The sequence below is a fragment of the Podarcis vaucheri genome (genome assembly GCF_965113315.1).
Source record: "Podarcis vaucheri genome assembly, chromosome: 2".
Classification (NCBI taxonomy): domain Eukaryota; kingdom Metazoa; phylum Chordata; class Lepidosauria; order Squamata; family Lacertidae; genus Podarcis; species Podarcis vaucheri.
This window is the reverse complement of record NC_138760.1, coordinates 20,548,425-20,565,660: the sequence shown is the minus strand read 5'-3', so window position 1 is coordinate 20,565,660 and position 17,236 is coordinate 20,548,425. Positions and strand designations below refer to the sequence as shown.

At 40.5% G+C, this 17,236-nt stretch overlaps 1 long non-coding RNA gene and 1 pseudogene across 2 annotated transcripts in view; one reads left to right on the top strand and one right to left on the bottom strand.

Annotated features, from left to right (window-relative positions):
- LOC309527484 (thiol S-methyltransferase TMT1A pseudogene) overlaps positions 1-17,236 on the top strand; it is a 29,766-nt pseudogene that overhangs the window by 12,266 nt on the left and 264 nt on the right. Inside the window, exon 3 of the transcript XR_014224655.1 lies at positions 3,334-3,557. The product of XR_014224655.1 is annotated as a thiol S-methyltransferase TMT1A pseudogene (transcript). The remainder of the gene's footprint in view (positions 1-3,333; positions 3,558-17,236) is intronic.
- On the bottom strand, positions 3,826-17,234 carry LOC309526692. The gene is made up of 2 exons (XR_014216846.1): positions 16,990-17,234; positions 3,826-5,232 (listed from the first exon to the last, which is right to left on the bottom strand). It is a non-coding gene; the product is annotated as an uncharacterized lncRNA (long non-coding RNA).

The window sequence follows — 17,236 nt, the reverse complement described above, 5'->3', positions numbered from 1 at the left end:
CCATTACTATTCTCCCTGGAAGCATCTGATCCCCATGGAGGTTGGGATATCAGAAGAAGAAGAGTTTGGACTTGATATCCCGCCTTTCACTCCCCTTCAGGAGTCTCCAAGCGGCTAACAATCTCCTTTCCCTTCCCCCCCCACAACAAACACTCTGTAAGGTGAGTGAGGCTAAGAGACTTCAGAGAAGTGTGACTAGCCCAAGGTCACCCAGCAGCTGCATGTGGAAGAGCGGGGAAGCGAACCCAGTTCACCAGATTATGAGTCCACCGCTCTTAACCACTACACCACACCATTGTCCATTACCTTAAACAGAATTTCTTTTTAATTTGGAAGATGACTGAGAGGTTCCTATCGCCGGTGCTGCCAGTGTGGTGCTTGCAGGCACACGCGTGCTAACAGAGGCCTTTCCTGAAACCCACGGAGTCCCTTCCCTGCACTTAAAGCAACGTTTTATTGCAGCCGGTATAACAGGTTGTGGAGTGTGCCCACAACAGCTTATCTGGTTTGCTAATGTGCCCTCAGGCACTTTTTGTAGTCCTTGTTTATTGCTATTTACACAAGGGGCTAGAGCTGGCTTAATTTCAATCCATCATCACTGCTGCCAGTTGCCTTTACGACCCTTCTCTTACGTTCCCACAGTCTTCTGATATCCGTGTGCACAGAGATTCCGGTCTTTGCTCCACCTCTGAGCCAGAGCTTAACCCTGCAACACCTGTGAATCTGTCTGCTCCCTTTCCTGCGTCTCCCCTTCTTGCGTTTCTTCCCTGCCCTCTCTCTCCTCCCCCACCGTGGGCTGGGAATCTCTCTTCGCTTCAGTCTCTCCTCCTTCTGAAGCCCTCTTCCCTCTCTTCTTCCTGTCTCTCATACAGTTCAGGCTCACTGATATAACTAATGTCAGGGAGTTCTGACATAAGTACCTATATGATGCAAACTACTAATAATTATAAATAGCAGATTGTAGGGCCCTATATATAGAAATGAGCAAACCAGTGATATTTTAGGGGGCAGGCTAGCAGGTGGGGCCCATTACTTACATCATAGGAGCCTACACAACATAAAACACTGTTGCTGTATGTAGGTTTTATTTTATTTTATTTTATTTTATCTTACATTTTGGAAATGTACATCCAAGTTTTTTTCCTTTAATTTTTGGGGGGCCCCAACAGAGTGGGGCCCTAAACTATAGCTTGCTTAGCTTATAGAGTATGTAAATCCAGCACTGATCCTGCTACAGGGCCCAGTTATTTTGAAAGGATCGCTGTATGCCTATATTCTAATCTCAGCAGATGGGTTTTTATCCTATGCTAAGAAATCAGGCCTCGACTCCGTAAGCTGCGGAAAATCTTTTTTTGAAAAAATCCTTAACCCACGTGGTCAGAATTTCACTAAAATCCTGCCGTTATGCAATTCACTCATAAATGGTGCCAAACAGTAGCAAATGCCACTCTGAAAACCAAAGGGTTTTTATCCTAGGCTAAGAAATCAGGCCTTGGCACCGTAAGCTGTGGAAAATCTTTTTTTGAAAAAATCACAAAAAAATCTGACATTATGCAGTTTAGGTTAATTTATAATTAACCTAAAGTAGGTCATAAAAACCATCAGGTGTCCATGTCTCTTCTGCCACCGAGAGAACAAAAGAACTGCCACAGCGGCAGCTGCCAAAGATGTTATTCCTTTTTCAGACAATTCCAATAATTAAGGGGACAGCGATATTTAAAGAGTGGCAAAGAGCAATTTCAAGATATATCTGGCAGGGTAAGAAGCCAAGAATTATATATAAGTTATTAACGGATGCGAAAGAAAGAGGAGGCTTTGCCCTGCCAGACTTGAAATTATATTATGAAGCTTCATGTCTCTGCTGGCTGAAAGAATGGATAAAGTTAAAAAATACTGAGTTATTGGATTTAGAAGGTTTTGATAACAGATCTGGCTGGCACACATATCTATGGTGTGAGAAAAGAAAGATTCATAAAGGCTTCGAAAACCACATCTTTAGAAGATCTCTCATAGAAATATGGCAGAGATATAGAAGTTTATTAGAATCAAGAACTCCCCACTGGCTATCTCCGTTAGAAGTTATGAGTCTTAAGAAAGTTAATATGAGGGGGACCTGGATTACATTTAAGAATTGTTTATAAAGGAAGGAGGATAATGGAAAATGAAACCCTATGAAGAAGTGAAAGAGTATGTGTACGATTGGTTGCATTATTATCAGGTTAACGAAATGTTTAAAAGGACTTAAAAGAAAGAGGTTATGAGGAAAAAGAATCTAAATTTCAAATAGAAATAATAAACAATGAAAATAAAATTTTGTCCAAAATGTGTAAAATCTTGCTAGAATGGTATACAAAAGATGAGGAAGTTAAATCGGTTATGATACACTGGGCCAGAGATTTGGGTTATAATATACAGTTTAACGATTGGATAAAACTGTGGAATGAAAATATAAAATTTACGGCATGTACTGCGTTAAAGGAAAATGTTATGAAAATGATTTATAGATGGTACATCACACCTGTGAAACCGGCAAAAATGTATAAAACATGTAATAAGTGTTGGAAATGTAAAGAAAAAGAAGGAACGTTTTACCATATGTGGTGGGACTGGAAGAAGGTGAAGGGCTTCTGGGAAATGATATATAATGAGATGAAAAAGATGTTGAAATATACGTTTGTTAAGAAACCAGAGGCTTTTCTTCTAGGAATAGTAGGAAATGAAATAAATAGAATGGATTGTAAACTTTTCCAATATGCAGTAACAGCAGCGAGAATATTATTGGCCCAAAAATGGAAACAGGAACAACTGCCGACGCTCGAAGAATGGAGAATGAAACTGATGGACTATGCTGAACTAGACAAACTAACAGGAAAGATAAGATATATACGAGATTATAAGTTCATTGAAGACTGGGGAAAATTTTCAGACTATCTGAAATGTGTATGTGATGAGCAAATAACGCTAGTGGGATTTCAAGAATATATCACTGAAGACTACCGTAGTTTCAACTCAGAGGGAGCCAATCCTTCCACCCCGACATTTTTCAGCGCAGTTTTGGTGTGAAAGAGTTCTGCCATGGGAAAAAGGTTTCCCCTTATATTTAGGAAAAGCTTGTAACAAATTTAAACCAACATTCACTTTGGGTTACTACAGGACAGCAGAGTACACTGCTGCAATAACGTGTAAGAATACCTCCTAAATGAGATTATTTCCCTCTTAAAGACAGCAAATACAGTCTGAAGGGCAACATTACAAGTGCATGCACAAACCATGTTATTGGTGAGTTTGTGTGTGTGTGGAGTTTATTAACAATATTTCTTTCCACCCTTTGAGATCTTTGAGGACTGGAAGCAACAGATAATAACAAGCCCCACCCTTGAGACTCTGCAACTGACTTTCTCTTCTCCTCTGGCTTTGCTGTTTTCTGCCCTCCAGCTAACATGGAAGCAACATGCCTAGTTGTCCTGCTCAGGTTCTGCGTCCAGATATTAGCCTTCCCTACTTACTTGCTGTGGTATCTGGGCACCCCTTTGCAAGAAGTTATTCCCCTACTTCATGTAGTTTCACCCACTGAGATTTCCTTGACATCTTCCATCTCTGCTTACCAGTGAAACTGGCAAAGTCGGAGGCAAACTCAAAATCACCCTTGGCTAAGCTGTTAACTGACTCTAGTGACAGATCCCATACCCTCCAACATTTATTTGATGAAAATAGGGACATCCTATTAAACAACAACAGCAGCAATTGTATTATTGGTTGCCCCAAACACTCTGGGCTGCTTTCAACATACATTAAAACATAATAAAACATAAAACATTTTTAAAAAAACCCTATACAGGGCTGCCTTCAGTTGTCTTCTAAAGGTTGTATAGTTACTTATCTCCTTGGCTTGGGAGTCACATAACTCCATATCCTCCAATATTTCTCTGATGAAAATAGGGACTGAGGAAAAGCAGGACATTCCAGGATCAAATCAGAAACCGGGAAGTAAATCTAGGACTCTTAGCATAGGGACATGATCCAGACCAAACAGTTATTCTCTTTCTCCCTGCAACACCACCAATTTGGACAGCTGCCACAAAACATAAAATAAGGTAGCATTCAGTGCAGAGTAGACCTATTAAAATGAATGAACCTCTCTTAGTCACCGTGATTACCATAATTTCAATAGGTCTACTTAGTTAAACACCTGCCAGGGTACTAGGGTGAATGAAGTTCTTTAAACCTCTCCTTCAAGCCCAGTGGCCTGGTGGGGATGTAAATTGCCCTCACCAGGAAAAGGGATAGCTCCCCTTTTCAACTCTTACACCTGTATGGATCCATACTGAGTTTTGGTCTTTCTCAGCATTGGCATGCAGCTCTCAAAGGGTTTGCTAAGCATGACTGCAACCTTGGGCCCAAAAGGTTCGTTAGTTATCCCAGTTCACAATCCTAAAAGCACCCAACATAAATAAACTTCAGAATTTTGAACAGTTTACATGCCAGTTCACAGTGTACCGGTGAATTTACAGTTTTCACAATCAGTTATTTGAGAAACGACCCCTTAAACTCAACCTGTTAATCATTAACATGTCCAAGACTGAACTGGGGTCAAGTTTGACAACGATACCAAATTTTTCACATTGGTTAATGCAAAAAGGGGTTGTGAAAAGCTCAAAAAGGATTTCTCCAAACCATAGAACCAGCTCCTAGGGGCCGAGGTCTCATTGACCCCACGAATAAAATATTTGAGGGGGCCGGGAACCCCCAAAGGTGATGGGCAATATGATTGAAATGGAGTGTGTCTGTGTCCTACTTCTTGTGGTTGATGATATGGGGAGGGGCATACCTGGCCTTCCCCAATATTTTATTCAAGTTGCCACTCCTGCTCCAAACTGAGCGAATGGGCATTAAAATGGCCAATGAAGTTCAAAGTAATCAAGTGTAGAGTGATTTGGGGGTGATAAATAAAAATGAAATCACATATAACCTCAGGAATCTGAATTGGTGGTAAGTGACCAGGGATGAGACTTTGCAGCCATAGCAGATAGCTTGGTGAAGCGGTTGACCCAGCTTGTAGCAGCTGTGAGAAACGGCAAATGATGGAGATGTGTAATATTATGCTCGGAATGGAGAAAGCGGACAGAGAAACCATAAAACTGTAGAATTAGAAGGGAGCCTGAGAATCATCTAGTCCAACCCCCTACAAGGCAGGAATATGCAGCTGTCCCGTACAGGGATCGAACCTGCAACCTTGGCGTTCTCAGCACCACATTCTAACCAGCTGAGCAGTCTGTGTTCCTCTCATAAGACCAGAACCCCAAAGCCATCCAATGCAGCTGAATGTGGGAAGATTCAGGACAGAAAAGGAAGTCCTTCTTTACACAGTGCTGAGTTAAAAAATGGAATCTTCTCCCACAAGAGGGAGTGCAGGCCACTAATTTGGATGGTTTAAAAAGAAGATTAGACAAATTCAGGGAAGATTGGACTATCAACACCATTGTGGCTAATAGTCAAATCTTCTAATGCCACTGTCAGAGGCAGAATGCTAAGATCTGCAGGTGGAGACAGTATTCTTGCACTCAGGTTGTACTTGTGGGCTTCCCAGTTTTATTCTTTCCCTTCTCTGATATGAAGTGGGTAGATGTGTCTATTTTTTATATAACACCAAGCATGTGCTGGCGCTGCCCCACTTAACTTCATTGTTTTAAGCATTTTTCTCCTCATCTTACCCAATATCAGAGCTGGGTTGGCAGACAAGAAATCATACACTTTTGAGATGAGGTAGGAAAGGGGCAGGATTTTACTCTCCTCGCCCTTACGCTCCATTTCATGTGAAAAAAGGCACAGAGAGAGAGAGAGAGAATTTATATGCGAATTGTGCAGAAAGTAAAGACGGGGCTGGTTTGGTTGAACTTTTTAATATATAATAATTTTTATTAGTTTTCAATTGCAGTCCAATAATAGCCTCATTATAACAATACCAATTTATAATACGATTACTAATACCAATCGTTCAAATACAGAATTACATTATATATATATTTTAAATATTTTTTATTAACTGGCCAATCACATCAAATTAAATCATATCACATAAATTCCGAATTACAAAGCCGAATTTTAAATTTTGTTGGGGGGACCCATATTTCAAGATCCGAAGGGGGATTCTGATCATCTTCTTGCTGCTGCGTTAATGTCCCAATCAGTCCCAATCAGTCCAAAAAAGGTTCATAGTTCTATCCCATCTTATCTTGCTGTTTCCACATCACATCTTGTTCATATATTTTGTCTTTTTTCTTTATGATCTCTTCTGATAGTCTCAAGTCGATAAACACCAATAGTAATAATAGTCCTGTGTGAATTTTCCGTTCTTCCAATCCTCAAATCGAGATGGTTTCCATATATCGTCTCCTTCATAGATAACATCACTCTTTCCATCATAGTCTCGTAAAACTGTCACTCTTAAGTCCCACTGAGGAGTTTAACCCACAATATATAAACAGCTCTATTTCTCTCTTTCTCCTCCCAGACTCAAGGCCTCCGGCAGAGCTTCCCAATATGGTGACGGCATTTTTAACTGTGTCATTCCCAAGCTCTTACACATTCCATGCTCTTCTTAAAACGTGCTTTGGTTCGAAAGTTTATCTCCACACAGCCTTAAATCCACAGCTTAAGTCCTTAACACGACATTTCTGACTCATGAGGGGAGGGGATCCTTGTTTAATCACATAGGGAAAGAAGGGAGAGTTTTTCCCCCTCCCCCATCAGTCATTTGCCGTAACTTGTCTTGGCGTATCTTCTCATGTTTTATTCTTATCTTGTTTTGTCAGAGATCTCTTCTGTTAGCAGTCTTTACTCCCCCTTCCTTCTTGAAATATGTGCATTCCTTTCATCCAAATTGTTTCCTTTGAAGTTCTGCATCTAGTGGCGCGAATCAGGGACGGCGTTCAGGAGTGCCGAAATCCCACAGGAGGGCTTTGTGCCTAGTGCCCCCAGCCCCACAAATTCGGGGGTGGTATAGGGCACAGCAGGCAAGGGCCGTCCTCCCCACAATCCTGGGGGGGTTAAGGAGGCTAATTACCCCCATCATAGCCTCCAAATTACCTCGTGTGGGTCGGAGAGATGTTATTGTCAGCCATCGTCCAATGCGCCCCCTAGTGGCCCCCAGAATTACATTATATAATTTAGATAAGGTAGCCCTCCACATGCTAGAATTGATGGTTTGATTATTTTCTTTATTTCTGTGTTCCAAAATCTTATTAATTTCAATTTCGAATATTAATAACTTCTATTTGTGTTGCCACATTAAATGATTTATAAAGCTACAAGTGAGGCACTCAAACTACAGTGGTATCTCGGGTTACAGACGCTTCAGGTTACAGGTACTTCAGCTTACCGACTCCGCTAACCCAGAAATGGTACCTCGGGTTAAGAACTTTGCTTCAGGATGAGAACAGAAATTGCGTGGCGGCGGCAGTAGGAGGCCCCATTAGCTAAAGTGGTACCTCAGGTTAAGAACAGTTTCAGGTTAAGAACGGACCTCCAGAAGGAATTAAGTTCTTAACCCCAGGTACCACTGTATACCCTTGTTTTTCTGTTGTGCAGCAATTATTATTATTATTATTTTTAAATGATATTTATTAAAGTTTCAAAAAAGGTTACAAAAATAAGAAAAAGAGGGGGGGAAGCAAAAATACAAAATACAGGAAAATAAAAACACTTAATAACAAATCAGTCTTTCATTTACTTGTTTCCCTGACCTCCTCACACCTCCCTTTTTTGTATTCCAGTTCAGTTAATTAATTCAGCAGATCCTTTCCCTCTTTGTTTTTATCCTAATCCTTTAACTTAATATATTGTAAATTTAGATTCTCACCTGTTAACAAACCATTTTTCCATACTCCTTTATAACATTGCTGTTAAAACCACTTAACTTCATTCTGACATCATTCTAACATTCATTAATTTTGCAATATTTCTGTAAATAGTCTTTAAATTTCTTCCAATCTTCTTCCACCAACTCTTCTCCCTGGTCTCGGATTCTGCCAGTCATTTCCGCCAGTTCCATATAGTCCATCACCTTCATCTGCCATTCTTCCAGAGTGGGTAAATCTTGTGTCTTCCACTATTTTGCAATAAGTATTCTTGCTGCTGTTGTAGCATACATAAAGAAAGATCTATCCTTCTTTGGCACCAATTGGCCAACCATGCCCAGGAGAAAGGCCTCTGGTTTCTTCAGAAAGGTATATTTAAATACCTTTTTCATTTCATTATAGATCATCTTCCAGAAAGCCTTAATCCTTGGGCACGTCCACCAAAGGTGAAAGAATGTACCTTCAATTTCTTTACATTTCCAACATTTGTTATCGGGCAAATGATAGATTTTTGCAAGCTTGACTGGGGTCATGTACCACCTGTATATCATTTTCATAATATTCTCTCTTAAGGCATTACATGCTGTAAACTTCATACCTGTGGTCCATAACTGTTCCCAGTCAGCCATCATTATGTTATGTCCAACATCTTGTGCCCATTTAATCATAGCAGATTTCACCGTTTCATCCTGAGTATTCCATTTCAACAGCAAGCTATACATCTTTGACAGAATCTTGGTTTTGGGTTCTAACAGTTCTGTTTCCAATTTTGATTTTTCCACCTGGAAGCCCATTTTCTTGTCCAAATTATATGTCTCCATTATCTGATAATAATGAAGCCAATCTCGTACTTTATTTTTTAGTTTTTCAAAACTCTGCAATTTCAATCTGTCTCCCTCTTGTTCCAAAATTTCCCAATATTTCGGCCATTTGGCCTCCATACTGAGCTTTTTCTGCGCCTTCGCTTCCATCGGTGACAACCACCTTGGGGTTTTATTTTCAAGTAGGTCCTTGTATCTTATTCAGACATTAAACAATGCTTTCCTGACAATATGATTTTTAAACGCTTTATGTGCTTTGACCTTATCATACCATAAATATGCATGCCATCCAAATACATTATTAAAGCCTTCTAAATCCAAAATGTCTGTGTTTTCAAGAAGCAGCCATTCTTTCAGCCAGCAAAAAGCTGCTGATTCATAATAAAGTTTAAGGTGTGGCAGGGCAAATCCACCTCTTTCCTTTGCATCCGTTAGTATTTTAAATTTTATTCTAGGCTTCTTGCCCTGCCAGACAAATCTAAAAATATCTCTCTGCCACTTCTTGAAGCAATCCATTTTATCCAAAATTTGCAATGTTTGAAACAGAAATAACATTCTAGGCAATACATTCATTTTTATCGCAGCAATACGGCCTAGCAGTGAAAGCTTCAAATTTGACCAGATTTCTAGATCTTTTTTCACTTCAGTCCAGCATTTTTCATAATTGTCTTTAAATAAGTTCCCATTTTTAGTTGTCATGTTAATCCCCAGGTATTTCACTTCCTTAACCACTGTTAAACCTGTCTCATTCTGAAACCTCTCTCTCTCAATCTCTGTTAAATTTTTCTCTAAGGCCTTTGTTTTTAACTTATTTAGTTTAAATCCTGCAACCTGACCAAATTCTTGAATCAGTTCCAAAACTCTTTTAGTACTAGATTCTGGCTCCTGTAACGTCAATACTAAATCATCTGCAAATGCTCTCAATTCGTACTGTTTAGCTTCGACTTGTATACCTTTAACCAATTGGTCCCTTCTAATCATATTCAACAGGACCTCCAGGACCGATATAAAAAGTAATGGGGAGATTGGGCAACCTTGTCGTGTCCCTTTTTCTATCTTAAATTCCTCCGTCACCACGTTATTCACAATTAATTTAGCCTTTTGTTCTGAATAAATTGCACTTATACCATTTCCAAAGCCTCGACCTACCCCCATCCCCTGTAGATTCTTCTTCATAAAACTCCAAGAAATGTTGTCAAAAGCTTTCTCCGCGTCCACAAATATCAAAACTGCCTTGGTATTAATATTCACTTGTAATTTTTCTAAAATATTGATTATGTTTCTCATATTATCAGACAAGTGTCTACCCGGGAGAAAGCCTGCTTGATCTTTATGAATCTCTTCCATTAACACTTTTTTTAGTCTTTTAGCCAGAATGTCTGCAAAGATTTTATAATCCACATTAAGCAGTGATATGGGGCGGTAGTTCTTAAGCTGCGTCTTTTCAGTCTCTGTTTTCGGTATAAGTGTAATATATGCTTCTTTCCACGACTCTGGTGCCCTTTTCCCATCCATTATTTCATTACAGACTTCCTTTAAAGGTTGTACTAACCATTCTCTTAAAGATCTGTAGTATCTAGAAGTCAGTCCATCCGGTCCTGGAGATTTACCTAATTGCATATTCTGAATGGCACCTTCTACCTCCTGTTCAGTTATTTTATAGTTCAGCATTAATTTATTTTCTTGAGAGATTTTTTGTAATCCATTTATTTTCAAAAATCGGTCTATGTCAATTTCTTTCTGTGGCCCTTGTGTATATAGTTGTTTAAAATACCTCTGGAAACAGTTTCTAATCTCAACTGGGTTCTGTATGTTCTTTCCTTCCACTTCTAAATTTATAGTAGTATTTAATTTTTGTCTTTTTTTCATTTGCCAAGCCAACAATTTCCCACATTTATTAGCCGACTCAAATGTCTTTTGTCTCATTTGTTTAATTTTCCATTCTATCTCCTGATTCATCATTTTATTGTATCGTACTTGATATAACTTTATTTCTCTCAAGATCTCTTGCGACTTTGGTTTTGCTCTCAATTTCTTTTCACTTTCCTTTATTTTCTCCAATATTTTATCCTTCTTCTTATTTTAAATTCTCTTCTTTATTGCATTCTGTTGTATCAAGAACCCTCTCATAACAGCTTTGCTTGCGTCCCAGATTACTCTTTTTTCAACATTAGTGTTCATATTTGTCTCAAAATAGTCTCTCAAGGTTTTTTTGGCCTTCTTAGTCACTTCTTCATCTCTAAATAAGGTGTCATTCATCCTCCATCTGAAGGAGCTACTTGGTGTTAGTTTCATCTCCATCTTCACAGCATTATGGTTGGAGCAGGTTTTGGGGTAAATTTCCACTTTTCTTGTCTTTGGTGCCATTCCTCTAGTTACCCATACAGTGGTGCCCCGCAAGACGAATGCCTCGCAAGACGGAAAACTCGCTAGACGAAAGAGTTTTCCGTTTTGGAGGTGCTTCGCAAAACGAATCTCCTATGGGCTTGCTTCGCAAGACGACAATGTCTTGTGAGTTCCTGCTGGTTTTTTTCCCTCCCCCCTTTTTCTAAGCCGCTAAGCCGCTTATCAGCTGATCCGATCAGCAGATAAGCCACTAAAAGCCGCTAAAAGCCGCTAATAGCACTAATAGCGCTAATCCGCTAATCCTTCAATGGGCTTGCTTCGCAAGACGAAAAAACCGCTAGACGAAGAGAATCACAGAACAGATTCTTTTCGTCTTGCGAGGCACCACTGTATTTGGTCAATTCTTGTCCATGTCATTTTGGCTTCAGAGAAGAAGGTTCCCTCTCTAGCCAAGGGATTCTTTGTTCTCCAGATATCAACTAAGTCCAAGTTGTCTGTCATCTCAAAAAAGGTTTTCAGTAGTCTGCCATCCTTAGTGATTACCTGTCTTTGTGCCTTGTCCATATGTGTAGATACCACTCCATTCAGATCTCCCATCAAAATCACATTATAATCCAAATAGTCCATCAAGGTCTCATGCAACTTTTTAAAGAATTCAGATTTCCCCTCATTTGGTGCATAAACTCCTACTATTAAGAATTTCTCTCCTTGTATTTGAATTTCAATTGCCACAAATCTTCCTTGGTCATCTTTAAAGATAAATTTCGGTGATAGTCTCTCCTTTGCATAAATCACTACTCCTCTTTTTTTAACTTTATCCGATGAGATAAATTCCTGGCCCAGTCTTTTATTAATCAATACTTTTCTATGTAGCCTTATCACATGTGTTTCCTGTAGACAAATCAAGTCCAATTGTTCCTTTTTTAATAAATGAAACACACTTTTCCTTTTCTGGGGGGAGTTGACACCATTACAATTCCAGCTTAATAGTTGCAGAGCCATGATGTAGTTACTTTACTTTTCCTCCAACTGCACCAAGTGCCTGTTCCTGCTCTGTCGGTGGTATCACCTTCTCTGGGCAGTCTTTTAATCCAAAAGGTAGTTTTGCTATGTCTAATATTCCTCTTTCTAGTGCTCTTAACTGTTCTCCAGATTCTTTCTGCAGGTCTTCTCCGTGGTCTTTCAAAAATCTTTCTTTGTGGTCCACTGATCTTATTTTTATCTTTCTTCCTTTGAAGCTAAAAGCTAGGCCTTGGGGAAATTCCCACCTAAAGATGATTCTGTTGCTTCTCAACAGGGCAACCAAATCTCCCTAAGTGGACCTAAGGTCCAACAGGTATTTCGGAATGTCTTTAAATATCTCCACTTTTGACTGGTGTATTTCCAAAGTCTTCTGGAAGTGCAGACTCAAGATTTTGTCTCTCTCCTCTTTTGTTCGGAGGGTGATCAAACAATCTCTCACCCTGTTCTTCTTCCCTCCTCTTCGCAACCTAAAAGCACTCACTATCTTAAAATCTTCCTTCTCCAAATCTAGGTTCCAAAAGTCTGCAAATTCCTGCATAAGAAAATCAGTCAGATTGTCTTTCTCAAGTTCAGGTACAAACGATCCTCAAATTCGTTTGTTTCTCCTTCAATTCAATCATAGACAATATCGACCTGTGGTCTTCAAGTTGCTTATGAATCGGTGGTATCTTCTCTTCTACACAGACTGCTATTTCTTTTGCTTCTTCATCTGTCTTTCGGGTCAAAGTAGATTCCTGTAGCAGTTTCTCAATAGTTTCTGTATTAGTATTTACCTTCTGTCCCAAATTGTTGATACTTGTAGTATTTTGATCAATTTTAGTTGATGTTTCAGCTACTTGTTTACTTAGTTTTTCCAGAGATTCATTAATTTTGCCTAATGCTTGAGCTAAAACATCTTCGGCTGTCATTTCTTTACGTTTAGGTTGTACAAATGCAGCCCCTGATGATGCAGAGGGGCCAGATGTTGATGCTCTTCGCTGCAGCCCAGTGTCTGGGCGAAAAGATCTGCCAGACCTCGTTTTTTCTTGAGGCAACTCTAACTTTTCTTTTCCGTCTGCCATAACACTCTAATCAGAGCCCAAGGTCAGTCCCATAGCCTGGATTTGTTTTGAAGTGGAAAATTCCCCTGGCCCAGTTGTTAATGTAGCAATTTCAAACTTCCTCTAGGGGGACACAGTAGCAGTCAGAAGTTGTTACTTAAAAAAAAACAAACCTTTTTTAATCCCTCAATTCACAAAATGGACAACAGTTTCAATTTCAGTTATTTTCCAGTTACTTTAAAACCAGGAGAGGCCAGTCAGAAACTTTGTATCTCACTTGCAGAGTTAGCTGTCAAAAAGTACTCTATTCACTAACAGCGCTTTTCACAGTACGACATTCTTATTGTCCATTGGCAGCCCGTTCCCAGGTTTTAAGCAGTGGATTTTAGCTTCCTTTCCTCTCTTTTTGCAGGGAAATACGGTTCACACCTTTCCCCCCTCCTCTCCTGCAGCCAAGGGGGGAAATCACTTGTTTTGATGTTAGAATTATAGTCCTTTTCGTCTTTCAAGGTTTTAGCTTACAAGTTCGTTGCTTTACTCTATTTACAAAGAACGGAAGGCAGACTTCCTGTTTATGCCTCCCCGCTTCAGTACCAAATTAACGTCTTTGTTCTCCTTTATTTCCGAAATTAGCCTACTCACGGGTAGTTGTTTTTGTAGCCAGATTGTCACAGGAAAAAGGTAGCGCTCTCCGGCAACGGCTGTGCGGCTTCGCTCCACGGAAGAAGCAGTTGACTCTCAGCACCGCGCCACTTCCCCGCTTCACTCCGGAGCTCGTAATTGGGCTCCTTTGCAGATTGGGAGGGCGCAAAAGGTGCCCGCCGAGTCCCACGGTCACAGGCTTCACCCGCCTGTGATTTTTCCAAGGGTCCCCGCTTCGCCGTAGCGGAACAAACCCGATTCCCGTAGAACCAGTCCCTCCGGATCAGAGGGAGTCCACCATTACCGATGGCGCCACCCTGGAAGGTGCGTGGCAATTATTATGTCTGTGGTGTTTCTTCCTTGGTTTGCTTGAACTTTAAAGCAAGAGGAAAGAGTCAATATCTAGAATAACATTTTCCTCTGATTTTTCTGGTGGACTGTATTACAGTTTAAAGCTGCTGTAGAACCATGTGTGTTTATAATGTAGCTGCGCCCATATCATCATCCGAATCCATGACAGAATTCAGGGGGACAGGCTGAGATTAACAGGCTAGAGCGTGATGCTGAGAACGCCAAGGTTGCAGGTTCGATCCCTGTACGGGACAGCTGCATATTCCTGCCTTGTAGGATGATTCTCAGGCTCCCTTCTAATTCTACAGTTTTATGGTTTCTCTGTCCGCTTTCTCCATTCCGAGCATAATATTACACATCTCCATCATTTGCCGTTTCTCACAGCTGCTACAAGCTGGGTCAACCGCTTCACCAAGCTATCTGCTATGGCTGCAAAGTCTCATCCCTGGTCACTTACCACCAATTCAGATTCCTGAGGTTATATGTGATTTCATTTTTATTTATCACCCCCAAATCACTCTACACTTGATTACTTTGAACTTCATTGGCCATTTTAATGCCCATTCGCTCAGTTTGGAGCAGGAGTGGCAACTTGAATAAAATATTGGGGAAGGCCAGGTATGCCCCTCCCCATATCATCAACCACAAGAAGTAGTACACAGACACACTCCATTTCAATCGTATTGCCCATCACCTTTGGGGGTTCCTGGCCCCCTCAAATATTTTATTCGTGGGGTCAGTGGGACCTCGGCCCCTAGGAGTTGGTTCTATGGTTTGGAGAAATCCTTTTGGAACTTTTCACAACCACTTTTTGCCAATATGAAAAATTGTCAAACTTGACCCCAGTTCAGTCCTTGGACATGTTAATGATTAACAGGTTGAGTTTAAGGGCTCGTTTCTCAAATAACTGATTGTGAAAACTGTAAATTCATGTACCAGTACACTGTGAACTGGTATGTAAACTGTTCAAAATTCTGAAGTTTATTTATGTTGGGTGCTTTTAGGATTGTGAACTGTGATAACTAACGAACCTTTTGGGCCCAAGGTTGCAGTCATGCTTAGCAAACCCTTTGAGAGCTGAAAAGGGGAGCTATCCCTTTTCCTGGTGAGGGCAATTTACATCCCCACCAGGCCACTGGGCTTGAAGGAGAGGTTTAAAGAACTTCATTCACCCTAGTACCCTGGCAGGTGTTTAACTAAGTAAACCTATTGAAATTATGGTAATCACGGTGACTAAGAGAGGTTCATTCATTTTAATAGGTCTGCTCTGCACTGAATGCTACCTTATTTTATGTTTTGTGGCAGCCGTCCAAATTGGTGGTGTTGCAGGGAGAAAGATAATAACTGTTTGGTCTGGATCATGTCCCTATGCTAAGAGTCCTAGATTTACTTCCCGGTTTCTGATTTGATCCTGGAATGTCCTGCTTTTCCTCAGTCCCTATTTTCATCAGAGAAATATTGGAGGATATGGAGTTATGTGACTCCCAAGCCAAGGAGATTGTTAGGATATTTCCCTTCCACCTTAAAAGGGAGCAGGATGTTTGTGTCACAGCCTGCGTATTTCCTGTTCACAGGATGTTAAGTAACTATACAACCTTTAGAAGACAACTGAAGGCCGCCCTGTACAGGGTTTTTAAAAAAATGTTTTATGATGTTTTTATGTATGTTGAAAGCAGCCCAGAGTGGTTGGGGCAACCAATAATACAATTGCTGCTGTTGCTGTTTAATAGGATGTCCCTATTTTCATCAAATAAATGTTGGAGGGTATGGGATCTGTCACTAGAGTCAGTTAACAGCTTAGTCAAGGGTGATTTTGAGTTTGCCCCCGACTTTGCCAGTTTCATTGGTAAGCAGAGATGGAAGATGTCAAGGAAATCTCAGTGGGTGAAACTACATGAAGTAGGGGAATAACTTCTTGCAAAGGGGTTCCCAGATACCCAGATACCACAGCAAGTAAGCAGGGAATTCTAATATCTGGACGCATAACCTGAGCAGGACAACGAGGCATGTTGCTTCCATGTTAGCAGGAGGGCAGAAAACAGCAAAGCCAGAGGAGAAGAGAAAGTCAGTCGCAGAGTCTCGATGGTGGGGCTTGTTATTATCTGTTGCTTCCAGTCCTCAAAGATCTCAAAGGGTGGAAAGAAATGTTGTTAATAGATTCCACACACACACACACACAAACTTACCAATAACATGGTTTGTGCATGCACTTGTAATCTTGCCCGTCAGAGGAACTTAAAAACTGTATTTGCTGTCTTTAAGAGGGAAATAATCTCATTTAGGGGGTATTCTTACACTTTATTGCAGCAGTGTACTCCGCGGTCCTGTAGTAACCCAAAGTGAATGTTGGTTTAAATTTGTTACAAGCTTTTCCTAAATATAAGGTGAAAGCTTTTTCCCATGGCAGAACTCTTTCACACCAAAACTGCGGTGAAAAATGTTGGGATAGCTCCCCTTTTCAACTCTTACATCTGTATGGATCCATACTGAGTTTTGGTCTTTCTCAGCATTGGCATGCAGCTCTCAAAGGGTTTGCTAAGCATGACTGCAACCTTGGGCCCAAAAGGTTTGTTAGTTATCCCAGTTCACAATCCTAAAAGCACCCAACATAAATAAACTTCGGAATTTTGAACAGTTTACATACCAGTTCACAGTGTACCGGTGAATTTACAGTTTTCACAATGAGTTATTTGAGAAACGAGCCCTTAAACTCAACCTGTTAATCATTGACATGTCCAAGACTGAATAAAATATTTGAGGGGGCCGGGAACCCCCAAAGGTGATGGGCAATACGATTGAAATGGAGTGTGTCTGTGTACTACTTCTTGTGGTTGATTATATGGGGAGGGGCATACCTGGCCTTCCCCAATATTTTATGCAGCTGTCCCGTACAGGGATCGAACCTGCAACCTTGGCGTTCTCAGCACCATGCTCTAACCCACTGAGCTTTCCGTGTTCCTCTCATAAGACTAGAACCCCAAAGCCATCCAATGCAGCTGAACGTGGGAAGATTCAGGAGAGAATTCAGGGAGGCAGTGGCTGTTGCCATGAAAAATTAACAGCACTCTGATACCATTAGCGCTGATTATGCAAAGGAATATCTGAGGAAATCCAAAGGAGAATCGAAAGTAACTTATATGAATCCATTTCTGTTTCT